The 16,428-nt window shown below is 45.4% G+C and overlaps 1 protein-coding gene across 2 annotated transcripts in view; it reads right to left on the bottom strand.

The window, feature by feature from the left end:
* DEGS2 (delta 4-desaturase, sphingolipid 2) overlaps positions 1–16,428 on the bottom strand; it is a 146,781-nt gene that overhangs the window by 56,449 nt on the left and 73,904 nt on the right. Inside the window, exon 2 of one of the 2 annotated variants that reach the window (XM_033951869.1) lies at positions 6,509–6,562. The exons of the other annotated variant lie outside the window; for it this stretch is intronic. The gene's annotated coding sequence lies outside the window, so the exon portion shown is untranslated. The remainder of the gene's footprint in view (positions 1–6,508; positions 6,563–16,428) is intronic. 2 annotated transcript variants of the gene reach the window in all.

Here is a 16,428-nt window from a genome sequence, read left to right as displayed (position 1 = left end):
TCTTGAACTATGCTCACAAACAGTCTATTCTTCAGGCGGCTCGGGGCGAGCGCGTTCTCACCTATCAAAACGGCAGGGTGCTCTGTTTTCAGGACTATTCTACAAAAGTGGCTCAGCAACGGCGGGCATTTGCTCCGGTGTGCTCTACGCTGGCGGCTCGCCATGTTCGCTTCGCCCTCCTCTACCCGGCGAGGTTGAGGGTCCATCACAATGGCACTACTCAGTTTTGTTCTACCGTAGCGGAGGCGCAGAGCATGTTGGATGCGTGGAATGTGGACCTGCCTTCTACTAGTGCCGCTGGTGTGATCTCCTCTACTGCTGGTCCGGCTTGATAGCTGCCGGTCTTCAGAGACACTCTTTCTTCTGGAGTTGGTGCAACTATGGTCTCCTTCTTGGATCTTTGTCAGGTCCTTAGATGGCCCTGTGCGGCTCTGTCTTTGATGGTGGCGCCGCTCGGATTCTGTGCTTCCAGATGCCGCGGTGTCCCTGGACTTTTGCTGGATTTCTCTCTTCGGAGCTCCTCATTCTTCTGGCTCGACCACAATTTGGGACTCCTTCTTGGATTTGGCTGGGACCTTGGTTGGACTTTGGTCTTTGACTGGGGCGCTGCTCAGCTTCTGTGCTTTTGACTTTCAGTGGTCTCCAGGCCCTTGGATGTGTGGGGCTTTCTTGTTTCTTACGGGTGGACGGGGCCTCTCTCTACCCCTAAACGGCCCAGGCTGTGTTGGGTGGACGGTGGCCTGGATCCATCTTTTGGAGCGGGTGTTGTTGAGCTTGTTGACTGGGGTGAGGGGCGTGCATGGGGACGAGTGGTTGGCGGAGTGTCTGATGCGAGGGGGGGAGGAGAGTTAGAGTGGGGGTTTTGGGGTTCCGGTTGAGTATGAGTTTGGGGTTCTTGGTTTTTCATTCTCAAGGGATATTAGGGGGTGGATAGGGTCGGGGATTAGGTTTCTTTGGGTCGGGGGGGCCCTTCCTGGGACACTGAGGCATTATATGAGGCTGTCTTGAGATCGGGAGATGGGTTCTATTCTGCTAGGTTGCTCTTGGGGGTTTGTCCAGTTCTCTTCGCTATTTTGGGGGGGTTTCTGTGGAGGGGGCGTCTGTAGTGATTGGGTTCCTGTGGGGACCAGAAGGGTTGGGGTGGATGGGATGGGAGGAGTTTAGTGGGGTAGGATTGGTCTGGTTGGGTTTGGGGGTTGGGTTGGGGTGGGTGGTGGGTGGGGGTGGGTTGGTGTTGGGGGGGGAGGGGAGGGTGGGGTGGGGAGGGTTGTTGTTCTTGTTCCATGGTGACCGCAGGCACTGGCTTCCGCAGGACTGTGGCCTTAGGAGGGGGGCTTGCTGGGACGCCTCTTCCTAGGCTTTTGAATTTTTTGATTCCTTGTTGGGTATTTTTGTTTCATTTTTATGTCCCTTAAGTTATTATCTTGGAATGTGGGGGGCATTCATTCCCCAATAAAGCGACAGAAGGTGCTTCGACAGCTGCGGAGGAGCCGGGCGGACGTGGCCTTTTTGCAGGAGACGCATTTGACTGCTGCGGAGCATGCCAAACTGCGCACCTGGTGGGTGGGGGATGTCCTGGATTCCCCGGCGTTGGGTAAGAGGGCTGGAGTGGCTATTTTGGTGGGTAAACATCTTCATTTGGAGGTACAGACTGTCCTTAGGGACCCGGAGGGTAGGTATGTGATAGCCTCGGTTAGTTTGAACTCTAAACCTTACATTCTCTGCAACCTTTATGCTCCCAATAGCCCGGGCGTGGGTTTTTTTCATCATTTAGCAGACCTTTTGTCGGTCTATGGAGATGTTCCTTTGTTGGTGGGGGGGGATTTCAATGAGGTGGCGGATCCTCTTTGGGATAGATCGTCGGGGGTGGGGAGGGAATCTCGGAAATCTGCTACTGGAATTGAGATTCTTTGTGCCTCCCTTGACTTGGTGGACGCCTGGAGGGTCTTGCATCCCTTGGAGAAGGATTTCACTCACGTTTCTCGGGCCCATGCTTCCTTATCTCGTATAGACTATATTCTCTGTTCCCGCTCTGTGTTTGCAGAGGTCGTAGAGTCTACGCTGGGGCCTATTGAGGTATCGGACCATGCTTGGGTGGCGTTGGTATGGCAGTTATCTCGGACGCCGGGGACCCCTCGGGGTTGGCGCTTTCCTTGCCACCTATATCGTGATAGTAAATTTCACGAACATCTGGTAGCCCGGTGGCGCTCATTTCAGGATACCAATGCAGCTCATTTTGGTACTCCTTCGTTGGCTTGGGAGACGGCAAAGGCGGTCCTTCGGGGTGAGATTATTTCCTATGCTAGTTTTCAGCGTAAAGCGCGCACGCGAGAGCTGCTTCGGCTGGAGAGACTGGTTTCTTCTCTCCGTCGACGCTACGGCACCACTCGGGCACTCCCGGATAGGGCTAGATTGCTGGAGACTCAGTGTGCGCTTAACTCTCTGTTACACCAACATGCTCGTCGGTCTATGGAGCATTATAGGTATCATCTTTATCGTTTTGCGAATAAGAGTAGTAAGTTTCTTGCAAAGCTAGTTCGACAGCAGCGGGGTAGTTCGCGTATTGCTTCTCTTCAGACGCGGAACTCGGAGATAGTGCATACTGATGGAGACATCAACAGGGAGTTGCGGGATTTCTTTGAGAACTTGTATTCTGCCCCCTCTGACCCTCTGCTAGATGGGGAGGTATATTTGGCTGGTCGGGATCTCCCGACTCTTTCAGCTTCCTCTCGGGAGCAGTTGGAGGCGGAGGTTACTGCAGGGGAGATTGAGCGGGAGATCCAGGCTAGCGCTTTGGGTAAGTCTCCTGGCCCGGATGGGCTACGTAGCGAGTTTTATAAGATATTGCGAGCTGAGGTGGCGCCTTTGTTGGCTTCGGTGTTTAACGAGGCGGTCGGTTTGGGGGAGCTCCCTCGCCACTTGAATGTAGCACAGATTATTGTTCTGTTGAAACCTGGGAAGGATTCGACTAGACCCGAGTCGTACAGACCGATCTCTTTATTGAATTTTGAGGCTAAGCTTTTTGCTAAAGTTTTGGCCACCCGTCTTGCCTTGGTACTCCCGAGTCTTATTTCTGATCAGCAAGTGGGTTTTGTGAAGGGCCGTGCGATTGCTAAGAATGTCCGCCGTATATTAGCGGCTTTGGAGCGGACCGCACAGGATCAGGTGCCTTCTTTGATGATCAGCTTTGACGCCGAGAAGGCCTTTGACCAGGTGGATTGGGGCTTTATGTTCGAGGTCCTGCGAGTGTACGGTCTCGGCCCCTGGTTCATTCAGGCGGTGCGGACTCTTTATGAAAACCCGGTGGCCCGTGTGTGGGCCAATGATACCCTTTCTGATCCTTTTCCAATTTGTAGGGGTACTCGCCAGGGATGCCCCCTTTCACCTTTGTTGTTTGTCCTGACTCTGGATCCTCTCATTCGGGATGTGCAGGATAACCCGGACATAATGGGAATGGTCGTGGGGGCTCATCATTTTAAACTGGCGGCTTTTGCCGATGACCTCTTGGTTTATTTGACGGATCCTCGGGCCTCCCTCCCTGCTCTTTTGGAGTGTTTTCGTGAGTATGGGGATTTTTCTGGTTTCCGTTTAAATAAGCAGAAGTCGGAGGCTATGGCGTCTCCGGAATCTTTGCGGGTGGAATGGGGGCCGGATTTTCCTTTGCGCTGGGCGGGATCCTCTTTTCGATACCTTGGTATTTTGTTGTCTATGGATGTTTCCGCGCTTTACCGTTTGAATGTTGATCATTTGTTGCAGGGAACTAAGGGGCTTTTACGGCGCTGGTTGAATCTCCCGCTTTCCTTGATGGGCCGTGTTCATCTTTTTCGCATGATTATCTTCCCGAAATGGTTATTTGTCCTGCAAACGCTTCCATTCTTTCTTTTGGAAAAAGATATTTTGGGTCTTCAGAGACTGGTGATTTCATTTTGCTGGGGGGGTAAGAAAGGTAAAATGCATCGTTCTTTCCTTCAGGGGTCCTGGGCACAGGGAGGTTTGGGTCTTCCCTCGATCCGTTTGTATAATTTGGCATGCTTGCTTCGGCATGTCCGGGATTGGCTCTTTTTTGGCTCTCAGCATACTGATCGGGAGTTGGAGGTTGATTATTTTTTTCCGTGGGCTCTGCCTTATCTTTTACAGTGGGACGGGAAGGTGCGATTGGGGCCTGGGGCCCGTAGCTGCTTGGTGGAGCCGCTTCGTCGGGCTTGGAGATGTGTTTCGCGGATGTGGGGTCACTCGCCTTTTAGTTCTGTTCTGCTGCCCATAGTGGGCAATGCGGCCTTCAGTCCGGGACGGGACAATGTTGTTTTCAAAAGGTGGGCGAGGAAGGGACTCCGAACTTTGGAGCAGTTTCTCCAGATGGATGGTAGCGCTGTTCCTTTCTTGACTCTCCAGGCGTCCTGGTCTTTGGGTGCGACGGATCGGTTTGCTTATATGCAGCTCTCACATTATGTAGCCTCCTTGCCCAGGGACTCATTGACCCAGTCTTTTGCTATCACTGTACGCGACTTTTTCTTTGATGCTCAGTGGGATTGGCTTTCTATCTCTCAATATCATCGCAGATTGGTGGCTCTGCAGCCTCGGAGGGATTATCAGCGGCTTTTGGCATCTTGGGCCCGGGACCTGGGATGTCGCCCGCGGGTGGCGTCCTTGGCTCCTCTGGTGCGCCGGATACCTCGGGTGGTGCAGAGCGCCGAGCTCCGGGAATGTCACTTTCGGGTCTTACATCGGGGATATGTCTCGCAGCAGCGGGCCTTTTATTTCGGATGTGCCCCTACGGCTATTTGTCTGAAATGTCACCGGGTTGATAATTCTTTGGCACATGGGGTGTGGCTGTGTACTTCAATTTCTGCCTTTTGGATGGAGGTCCGCTGTTATTTGGAATCTTTGGTAGGTTATCGGCTCCCCTCATCGGTGGAAGGGACTATTTTTTTGGCGGAGGGCTATTTAGGCGGCCTTTCTGCAGGGGATAGCCAGCTCATTCGTAAGGGCTATATTGTGGGAATGAAATGTATTCTTACTCATTGGCTTCAGGACTCCCCGCCCACCATCTGGTATTGGCGCAATAAATTGCATCTTTTAATGGACTGGGAGTCCATGTCCGCTCGGTTCTCTGGATCTCGGAGCAAGCTTTTTCTGTCTGTTTGGGCTTCTTATTTGGATACTTTGCCCCCTGTGATAAAGAGCCAGGTGGTCAATCGCTTGCGGAAGCCAGTTGCCCCTGTCTTGCCAGTGGGTTGAGGGTGGGGTTTTGGGGGTGGGGGGTGTTGGGAGGGAGCGGTTGGGGGGTTGTGTCTAGTATGGATTTGGAGGGCTCCAGGCTATCAGAGTACAGGCCTGGACTCTCGCTGATATCTGGGATTTCTAGTTGGGTGTTACCATGTTAATCTGTATTGTGGCATTGTACTGAGAAAATGATTGTGTTCTCTCTGTTCTGTGTATATCTTTCATGTTGGTGAATAAAAAGTTTATACTAACATCTTTCCTTCTCCTTTGAATTAACAAAAGATTATAACAGTTATAACAGGCATCCGCAACCGCCTTCAGCTCTCACCTCCTCCAGCACCAGACACACGCACAAGCTGCACGGCCTCCAATCATTGGCTCCGACCATTGCTCCAGTGGTTACCTTACATTCTGGAACATTGCCCACCTCGCTGCTGTAACCTCGCGCAAGTGCTTTCCTGCATCTGCACGCAACTGGACTCCACCTCACAATCGTGTACAGTTGCAAAAAAGCACTTGTGTGAGGTTACAGCGACGGTTGGACACTTGTGGAGTGGACAATCGCGTACAGACCGAGAGCCTCAAAATAGTACCTGGCAGGATGCATGCAGCCCATGGGCTGCGAGTTTGAGACTGCTGCGCTAGGCTGAACATAAGTCCTCCATCTACAGTCCTGCCAGTGGGAGGCGCTATTTCACTATCACATTTTCAATAGTGAGGGTCAGACAAATTCTGTAGTACTCCAAGGAACCTGCCTGTCCCTAGCAATTAAAAATATTGAAGCACTGCCCACCGCTGGCAGTAATGCAGTTGGAGGAATCCCTCTCAGCTTAGAGGGAACAGTGCTTTCACCAAAGGCTTGCTTGGTAGGTACTATATTTGGAAGTTGCCATGTGTCTCTCAAGCCTGTTTAATTTTTATTTAGAATTTTGTCTATTCTCAATGCTGCAAACACAGGAACCCTTCCTTAAAGCAGGAGTCTTAACTGCTTGTACAGCACTTACCACGATGGGCGATAAATATTCTCTATTTCAACTGTCATGCAAATTTAGAAAGATATGACTGAATCCTTGAGGGATCAAATAATAAACTATAAACTTATTTATAGTTGCTTTTAACAGGTAGATTACAACCTTACATACATAATAACTATTCAATACAACGTACAAATATTTACTACACACCAGAAGCATCTCAATCATCATCCTATCTCTGTGAAACATTAACAAAATTTTATATTTCATCTTACAAATTAAGTGACATTTCAACATTTTCTTAAACTTACATAAGTCCTTCTGCTGCCTGATGCAAAGCGGGAGCTTATTTCATTCAGTGGTACCTGCACAAAAGAACATACTTGTTCTCGCACTATTCCACAGACAAAATTTCTATCCTCAGATTTTAGGCAAAACTTGCAATTATGGGCAACATAGTTTGCAGTAGTGCTGCCTGATTCATCGATTCAAATCAATTTGTTGTCCAAGAAAATTGGACTCACTGATTCAGCGACCCCCCCCCACCACCACCACCACAGTGAAACCTGATATATCTCCGAGGCCTCCTAAAGCAGCCGCAGTGGAGGTGCTCTGAACGGGCTGCTTGGCGGCCTTCCCCACTGGGGTCTTCCCTCTGCCGCGTCACTGACAACATCAGTGATGCGGCAGAGGGAAACCCTAGTGGGACAGGGCAGGTCTTGAAGTAGCCCATTCAGAGCGCCACCATTGCTGTTGCAAGAGGCCTCGGAGGTGCGTCAGGTCTCAAAGGCAGAAGGATCGGTGGGGTGCTGCTACACAGGCGGAAGGGAGGAAAGCTGTTGCACATGGGGGGGAGAAAGGAGAGAGGAAGAATTGTTGCGGTGGAGGAGAGGAACGGAGAGATGAAACAAAGAGGTATAAAGGAGTGAGAGGGAGAAATCCTGTATATGATGGAGGGGAGGGAAAAATGTTGGACATAGGGTGGAGGGCAAGGAGAGATGGTGTATAGAGAGAGAGAAAAATGTTGCACATGATAATGGAGGGGAGGAAAAGAAAGATGATGTATGAAGGGGAATAGAGAGGTTTGACCCAGGGCATAAGGCAGGGAGAGAGAGAGACATGGTAGACAGTGGGAAAGAAATGTTGGATATGGCAGTAGAAGGGAAAGTACAGAGATGGAAGATGGATGGTGAGCACAGAGAAAGAAGAAAATGTCAAATGGGCAGGAGACCCTGGTGAGCAAGTTAAAAGAAGACAAACAGAAACCGGAGCCTGAGATCAACATGATTTGAATAATAAAATGACCAGGCAACATAAAAGGTAGAAAAAAAAATAATTTTATTTTCTATTTTGTGATTACAATGTGTCAGAATTGAAATGTGTATCCTGCCAGACAGCGAAGAAATGTCTTTTTTGTTTACACCCCAATGTCAGCATGGGGTTGGAGAGGGCAAAGGGAGGTGGGGTGGGTGAAGAGGCTACAATATAAACCTGCCAGGATTTTTGATAAAAACACCCAATTGGGTAGGGTTACTAGACGTCTGGATTTACCCAGACATGTCTTTTTTTTTAGAGGACTTGTCTGGGCATCCAGACAACTTTTCAAAACCCGGTACTTTGTCAGAAGGGCATCCACGCCTCCCAACCGATGAGAACAGGTTGAGTGGGTGGGGCTCAGGTGTAATATGGGTGTAACAAGGCAGGGCTAGGTGGAACTGGGCAGGCCTAGGGGCAGGGCTAAGAGCCCAGATTTTATTTAAATAAAATCTGGAAACTCTAAAATTGGGCAGGAAAATCAAATATCTTCATCAATAACCTAGAGGATGGAACATCAAGTGAGATCATCAAGTTTGCAGATGACACAAAGCTATGCCAGGCCATCAAATCGCAGTAGGACAGTGAGGAACTCCAGAGTGACTTGAGCCGATTGGAGAATTGGGCAGATAAATGGCAGATGACGTTTAATGTGGAAAAATGCAAAGTGATGCACTTAGGCAGAAAAAATAAGGAACACAAGTATAGTATGTCAGGTGCAACTCTGGGAAAAACTGAACAGGAAAAGGACCTGGAGGTATTAATCTATAGGACACTGAAGCCGTCGGTGTAATGCGCGGCGGCAGCGAAGAACGCAAATAGAATGCTAGGCATGATAAAGAGGGGAATCACGAGTAGATCGGAGAAAGTTATAGTGCCGCTTTATGGAGCGATGGTCAGACCACACTTGGAGTGCTGCGTCCAGCATTGGTCTCCATACCTAAAGAGGGATATCATACTGCTAGAGAGGGTGCAGAGACGAGCAACAAAGCTGGTGAAAGATATGGAGAACCTGGATTATGAGGAAAGACTTGGGAGACTGGGGTTGTTCTCCCTTGAGAAAAGGAGACTTCGAGGGGATATGATCGAGACATTCAGGGTACTGAGAGGAATCGACAAAATAGAGCAGGAAAAAACATTATTTACAGTGTCCAATGTGGCACGGACAGGAGGACATGGGCTGAGGCTGGGGGGGGATAGGTTCGGGACAAATGTCAGGAAGTTCTGCTTCATTCAACGAGTACTGGACACCTGGAATGCTCTCCCAGAAGAGGTAATTGCGGAATCCACCATTCTAGGATTTAAGGGTAAGTTGGATGTACATCTCCTTATGAGTGGCATGAAGTGACATGGGTAAGGGTAAGCTAGATGCATTTCTCTTTACGAGAAGCTTAGAGCGATATGGGGACCAAAACTATGCCAGGGTACACCTGGCAGGGCCTCCGCGTGTGCGGATCGCCGGACTTGATGGACCTAGGGTCTGTTCCGGAGATGGCGCTTCTTATGTTCTTATGTAAATCAAAAAACCAATTCAATAGGCTGAATCAAATTGGAAAAAAAAATTTCCCTCAATTGGGCAGCAATAATTTGCAGCAGCGTGCCTTATGCTTGCCAAGATTTAAATCTGAAAGCAACATGAGATGCCCATAACTACGCCAGGTTATGGGAATTAGCAGGGAGGGTCTGTCTTGGAAACAACAAACATCAAGTGCAGTTCAAAGCCAGCACTAATGTTTTGTGCAACAAACAATGGCTCATCATGCATGAAAAGTTACATAAGGAGAAGATTAAACTTCTCAACTTTGTGTCATGAAGGAAATATTTATTCAGTTAAATGTGCTCTTGTCTAAGCTACTGCTTTTTCTATTGCTGGCTCCATTTGCTTTTTGACGTTATATTTACAGAAAGTCTAGCTGAGTTCATTTTCCTTCACCACCTTTATTTCTATGGTGTTCTACTTAGGCGGGCTCCCGGACAGACTTTCCAAAAATGGCATTTGTCCGGGTTTTGGAAAGCCCCTACAAGCTCCAGCTGCATCTGGAGGGCCTCTGAGCATACGTGGATGACGTCACATGCATCTGTGCATGCTCAGAGGCCCTCCAGATGCAGTTGGAGCTCCTCGCAAAGATAGGAAGCATTCTGGGGGCAGGGCTGGAAGCAGAACTAGGCGAGGTTGAGGCAGAATGGGACGAGGCAGGGTTATGTTGACGGGCTTTTTTTAATATGGTAACCCTAGTTCTACCATCTTGGTCGCTCTTCTTTGAATCTTTTCTAGCACCACTATATTTTTCTTGAGATAAGGAGACCAGAATTGAACGCAATACTCTAGGTGAGGTTGCACCATGGAGCGATACAGGGGAATTATGACATTCTTAGTCTTGTTAACCATCCCTTTTTTAACAATTCCCAGCATTATGTTTACTTTTTTGGCTGCCGCCGTACATTAGGTGGAAGGTTTCATCATATTGTCTACAATGATACCCAGATCCTTTTCTTGGGCGCTAACTCCCATGGTGGACCCTAGCATCCGGTAACTGTGATTCAGGTCTGGACAGGAGGGAGCATGAGGTAACACCTACTAGCTGTATTCGCATAGTTTTTCAATGACGAGTGGAGAGCTCCATCTTCCCCATGACCCAAAAAATTTTGACGAGCTCAATCAAAAGTCAAACAAATGATGATTTTTGCTTATGATCATGAAGGCATCATCATCACAGACAAAGTTCCATATGGAAGAAGTGTCACAGCAGTGAATTATCGTGATTTTTTGCAAGAAATGCACAAAACCCGACCTCGTTGCTCTTGGCTGGGCCACTCATTCTTCATGACAACACTCGCCTGCACATAGGGAATGTCATTGAAAAACTACACAAATATGCCTGGGAGGTGTTACCTCATGCTCCCTACAGTCCAGAGATGAGACCACTAGATTTTGACCTTTTTCCAAAGTTGAAACAATCTATGAGTGGACATCGTTTTACATCTCTGGAAGAGCTTTCTTCCACCGGTACCCGAGCCATTTGGCAACTAAACTAAAACGGTGTCTTGGATGGAATAATGAAGCTTCCCGGACGTTGGGACTCGGTCATTGCAAAGCAGGGAGACTATATTGAAAGATTGTAAAGAAATACGTGAAAGAAATATAAAACATGTAAATTTTTTAAAATAGTGTGCATTATTTATGAAATGACCCTCGTATCCTGGGATGTATACCATCCGGTCCTGGCGATTTATCACTTTTTAACTTGTCAATTTGACTCAGTAAATCTTCCAGATTCACTGAGATTTCTTTCAGTTCCTCCGCATCATCACCCCATACCAGATGCTGCTGTTTTAGAGACAGATATGTACCTTTTTGTTCTCATTTTTGTGTGGTGGAAGGGGGGTCAGTGAAAACTGGGGGAGTGTGGGGAGTGTTTTACCTTGATGCGTGCAATGGTCTTCTGGTCAGTTTGGTCATCTTCTAAAACAAATCTAGTTTCAAACGCATAAGTTCCATCCAGGATGTCTTGCAAATTGTTTGATTATCGCTGCAAGACATCCATGTCTAACCCACCCAAAGCATGCCCATAACACGCTTCCACCCTGCCCATCTCGTGCTCTGAACGTACAGAGGCTGGAATACCTTACTAGATGTACAAAAAGATGATTTGGATTATTGGCAATTAGGTTGTCCGAATGCTAATTTAGGATGCTTTTTGGACATTTATATATATTTTTTTATTATGGGCCCCATAGTATGGTAGGAGATAGCAAAGCAAACATCGATAGGGATGGCAAAACATAGTTAACAAAGCATCTTTACATCTGTCATTCATCTAGTCAAAGATATGAGACCTGTCTGGATATCAACCCAGAAAGCTTTGGATTTCTGAAGACTTAAAAGGGAAAACAGAAGCATGCTTAGATGAAGTCATTAAGGGGGAAATTCAACAAGAGGAGTGTGTGGGAGTGTGGGGTGAAGTGGTTAGAGCTACTGCCTTGACACCCTGAGGTTGTGGTTTCGAATCCTGCACTGCTTCTCGTGACTCTGGGCAAGTCACTTAATCCTCATTGCCCCAGGTACATTAGATAGAGTGGAAGCCCACCGGGACAGTTAGGGAATAATGCTTGAGTACCTGAATAATTGGTTCATAGACAACAACGCGGAAGACAAAGGCGCGCGTTGACAACTGAGCGCAAGACGGAGGCGCGCGCCGAAGAAAATTACTGTTTTTAGGGGCTCCGACGGGGGGTTTAGTTGGGGAGCACCCCCAGTTTACTTACTACAATTCGCGCCGGCGTTGTGGGGAGTTTGGGGGGTTGTAACCCCCCCACATTTTACTGTAAACTTAACTTTTTCCCTAAAAACAGGGAAAAAGTGAAGTTTTCAGTAAAATTGGGGGGTTACAACCCCCCAAACCCCCAACAAAGCGGCGCAATTTGTATTAAGTAAAGTGGGGGGGTTCCCCCCACATGCCCCCCCCCGTCAGAGCCCTAAAAACAGTAATTTTCTTCGGCGCGCGCCTCCGCGCTGCGCTCAATTGTCTGCTCGCGCCTTTATCCCGGCGCGCTTTTGACATGGACACCGAATAATTTGTAATCTGCATAGAATTGTAGGATATGTGGAATATAAATTAAGAAAAGGGGGTCTAACCAATTTAACACATGCTAAACACTAAGACACCCATAGGAATATAATGGGCATCTTAACATTTAGCAATGTGTTAAAGCAATTAGCACCCCTTGATAAATTCCCCCCTAGATCAGCCTACACCAGTGTTTCCAAAGTCAGTCCTGGACTACCCCCTTGTTAGTCTAGTTTTCAGGATATCCACAATGAATATGCATAAAAGAGATTTGCTTACAATGGAGGCAGTATATGCAAATCAATCTCATGCATATTCTTAGTGGAAATCCTGAACACCTAACTGGCAAGGACCAACTTGGGAAATGCAGGTCTACATCACACGGATTAGAGATCTGACTCACATATTCACATTTTCAGATTCGTATGAACAGTTTTGGCGGGGGCCCTCTTCTGTTCGTTCTTGGAAATGTTTACAATCCTTATCTGTATTCTATGCTTGTGAGTTGTTATTCCATTTGCCAATAAAAATAGTTTCATAATAATAAAGACGCATCTTTTTACAGAATCTTTTGGAAGTTAGATACTGGTTGCCAATTCATTTGTATTGCTAATTTCTGTGAACCGCATAGAACTTAACGGTATTTGCAGTATACAAGGGCGCTTTTATGGTATGTTTATGTTATGGTTCTCAACCCAGTCCTTAAGTCATACTCATCCAGTCAACTTTTTCAGAATATCTATAATGAATATGCTCAAATTAGATTTAGACTGTACTAATATTCATATTTGATTCAATTTGGCCCTGTGCAGCGCCCCAAATTCGTTATTTGTTTGGCCGAATAGGGATTTAAATTTGAATACAAATAATCGAGTGGAGTGCTACTGGGCTAAATTCTATTGAAAAACACTTCCATCTCCGATTAACTTATTTTATTACACAGGCCAACAACAACAAAAAATGTTCTTGGTGCCTTGGGTTTTTTGGGGCGCCAATTCAGAAAATTGCATTGGATAAACCGCATCAGCTCTAGTTTCTTAGATACGGTTGAATTTATTAATTTTTTTTACTGCTATTTAAAAGATCTTTTCTGCAGAATCAGGATGTCTTTAGTCTTGGAAAAGATAAAATTATCAAGAACATAAACGGGTGATTTGTGTAGACTTGAAGATGGTTAATTTTCTTCTTGGTCAACAAAATGGCTACACAAAGTATCCTTGCTTTTTATACCTTTGGGATAGTAGAGCAAAACACGGGCCTTACCAAAATGGCGTCCTGAAGGATTTCTGCAGAATGCAGTCACACCCCTGTTCTCACTTTGATGGTGAAAAGGAAGTCTAAGACCCGGGTTTATCCCATGGAACCCGGGCCGGTTTCATATGTAATGGGCGCTGGGGCAGAACCGGATGAGAAGTCCTCGGCTGGAAGAGGGAGTGAGACGGAGCACTTTCAAGCTTCCCTCGAGGCAGTCAGCCTCTCTCTGGAGGAGCGGAGCTCGTCGGAACAGCCACGCCTCAGACTTCTGTCAGAGAAGAATAAAGCAGCAATGCTGGAGGGTAGCAAGGAGACTGAAGACCTCGCAGTACGGAGAGTTTCCACCGCCTCAGCACTGCTTATACCATCAACCGGCGTCGTGGATATGACCGGTGACCTACAAGAATCGGCCACAGCAATGTTGCCTTCAGGTACTATCTTTAAAGAGGTAGAATCTGCTTTTTCTATTTCTCCTTTGAAGAAACTCCCAGTTGTGGACTTGGACTCAATATGGGAAACTATTTCCATGTTACAATCTTCCCTTGGGGCTTCAAATTCAAAAATTAGCTGTAAGATTAGATTAGATTAGATTACAAACTTATTGATCATTAGAAACATCTAAATTACAACAGAAATTGGGGAAATTAGAGTCTAAAGTCCTGGACCAAGAGAAAAAATTAGAAAGTATAGGAGCACAAAATCAGCTCCTAATGAGAGAAAATGGTTATATAAATAATAAATTGGAGATAATAGAGAACGCAACACGGAGACAGAACCTCAGATTGATAAATTTTCCTAAACTTCCTACAGCTTCTGCTTGAGAATTGTTCAAGATATCTTTCTGAGGTTTTAAAGGTGCCCGAGTCTTCAAATCCTCCTATTTCAAAGATTTACTATCTTCCTTTTGGAAAGAAAAAATTGAGAGATGAACAAGTTGATCCAGGAACTGAAGTTCTAAATAACAGAAATTTTGGAAAAATCTGATTCTGAATTAGTTCAAACAGCTATACTGTTTGTGCAATTGGCATTAGACTCTGATAGAGAATGGTTATTAAAGATGTTTTTCAAAGCTAAAGATAAATTGTTTATGACCTATAGAATTAGAATGTATCCTGATGTGTCCAGAATAACTCAGAAAAAAAGGAAGTCATTTTTGATATTACAACCCCAAGTCCTAAAACTGGGAGAATCTTTTAAGATTTCTCTGTAAGTGTTTGGTTAATTTTCAAGGAGATAGATACATTTTTTTTTAATTCTTCACAGCTATCTAGATTTATTCTAAGTAAAGGGCAGATTTTGACTAGTACACCTGTTAATATCCAAGAATGAAGCTCAATTAGATAAACCAGGCCAACCTTCAGGATTCCTCATTTTCCTTGTTTTTGAATATGAATTTGATTTGATAATTCCATTTATTTCAGGTTTTTCTCCCCCACAGATAAAGGACTAATTTATGGTTTAAGTATAATAAGATGTTTTCCTAATTGTATTTGAATTTCTTTTTAAGTGCTTCTTTACCTAGACTGTTTATTTCTGTATATGATCTATTTCTGGATTATGTTAAATTTGAAATCTAATAAATAAATATAAATATATATATATATATATATATATATATATATATATATATATATGTATATATATATATATATATATATATATAAAAAGAGCAAAACACAAACATTGGACAAAAAATAGATCAGCCTCTGAAGGAATATATGGTGGTTGGAGGACAAAATGTGAATCAATGAACTATGAATAGTTTAATTCACAACATCAAAATGATCCAGTCTTATACGGGATACCTTGAAAGTAATCTTGCGAGGTGACAATTTCACATACTGGAAAAAGCGCATTACACAAGGAATCATTTCCTTGGAGAGTAAGTGTAGGATCTACAAATCAACTTATATCTCTTCTTCTACAGTATCCAATAAAGAAAATTACTTGTCTTCCTGAACGCTCTTAGCACCCTATTACATAAGCAAGCAAAACAGTTTTTCTACCATCGCAACCATACTTTTCATAAATATGGTAATAAGCCTGGTCGTTTGTTGACACGGATATTGCGAGGCATGGAAAGTTCAAAATTGGTCAATGTATTAGAGAAACCAAATGGTAGCAGGATGACATCTACTTTAGACATTTCAGAAATATTTCAAGATTTTGGTAAATTTTATGCAGAAGTGCCCTCCTCTCATGGATTATCTAATAGATGCAAGCTTGCCCTGTCTTCGTGTCTTTAGTAAGTGCCCTCTTTGTTGATTATTTTGACACAGGAATTGCAGAGGGCTGGTTCCCCGAGAGAGCTAATAAGATTTTGATAACTTTACTCTTAAAACCAGGCAAGCCATCTCATCACCCAGACTCTTACCGCCCTATCAAAATTTTAGCCAAGGTGATGGCAGATAGATTGGCAGATGTCTTGCCTCAGTTAATTGCCCAGAACAGGTGGGATTCGTGAAGGGGTACCAATCAGTACTGAATGTGCAAAAGATTCTCATGTCATTGGCCCATTACACTAACAACAATATTCCATTGTTCATGGTGGGGCTAGATGCAGAAAATCTTTCGACGTAGTTAACTGGTCCTCTCTCTTCCAAGTTCTAGACTATATTGGATTGAACAGGTGGTTCCTTCATGCTATAAATGCCTTATACTCCTCCCCCTCTGCCTCCTTATTGGTTAACGGCCATGTTTCAGATTACTTCTCTATTTGTAAAGGGACTCACCAAGGCTGTCCTCTATCCCCTTTATTATTTTTGTTGTACCTTGAAACCTTATTGTGAAAAGACACTCCAGAAAGACCCTGATGTGGCGGAACTCCAATTCTCGACTGGTCATGTAAAAACTTTGGCCTTTACAGATGATATCCTATTAGTACTTACGAACATTCGCGCCTCCTTGTCATGCGCCTTAGGGGTTCTGGACAAATTTAGTTATTATTCAAGATATCAATTAAACACCTATAAATCTGAAGTGCTGGCGGTACCCGAGTCCTTAAGGCAAAATTGGGAAGGTCACTTCTTAAATGGTCAGACTGCTAGATTAAATACTTGGTAATTTGGATGTCTGGGGAACTATCCCGCTTGATT

Source organism: Geotrypetes seraphini, chromosome 7, assembly GCF_902459505.1.
Source record: "Geotrypetes seraphini chromosome 7, aGeoSer1.1, whole genome shotgun sequence".
NCBI classification, from domain to species: domain Eukaryota; kingdom Metazoa; phylum Chordata; class Amphibia; order Gymnophiona; family Dermophiidae; genus Geotrypetes; species Geotrypetes seraphini.
This window is presented reverse-complemented; position numbering and strand designations above follow the sequence as displayed.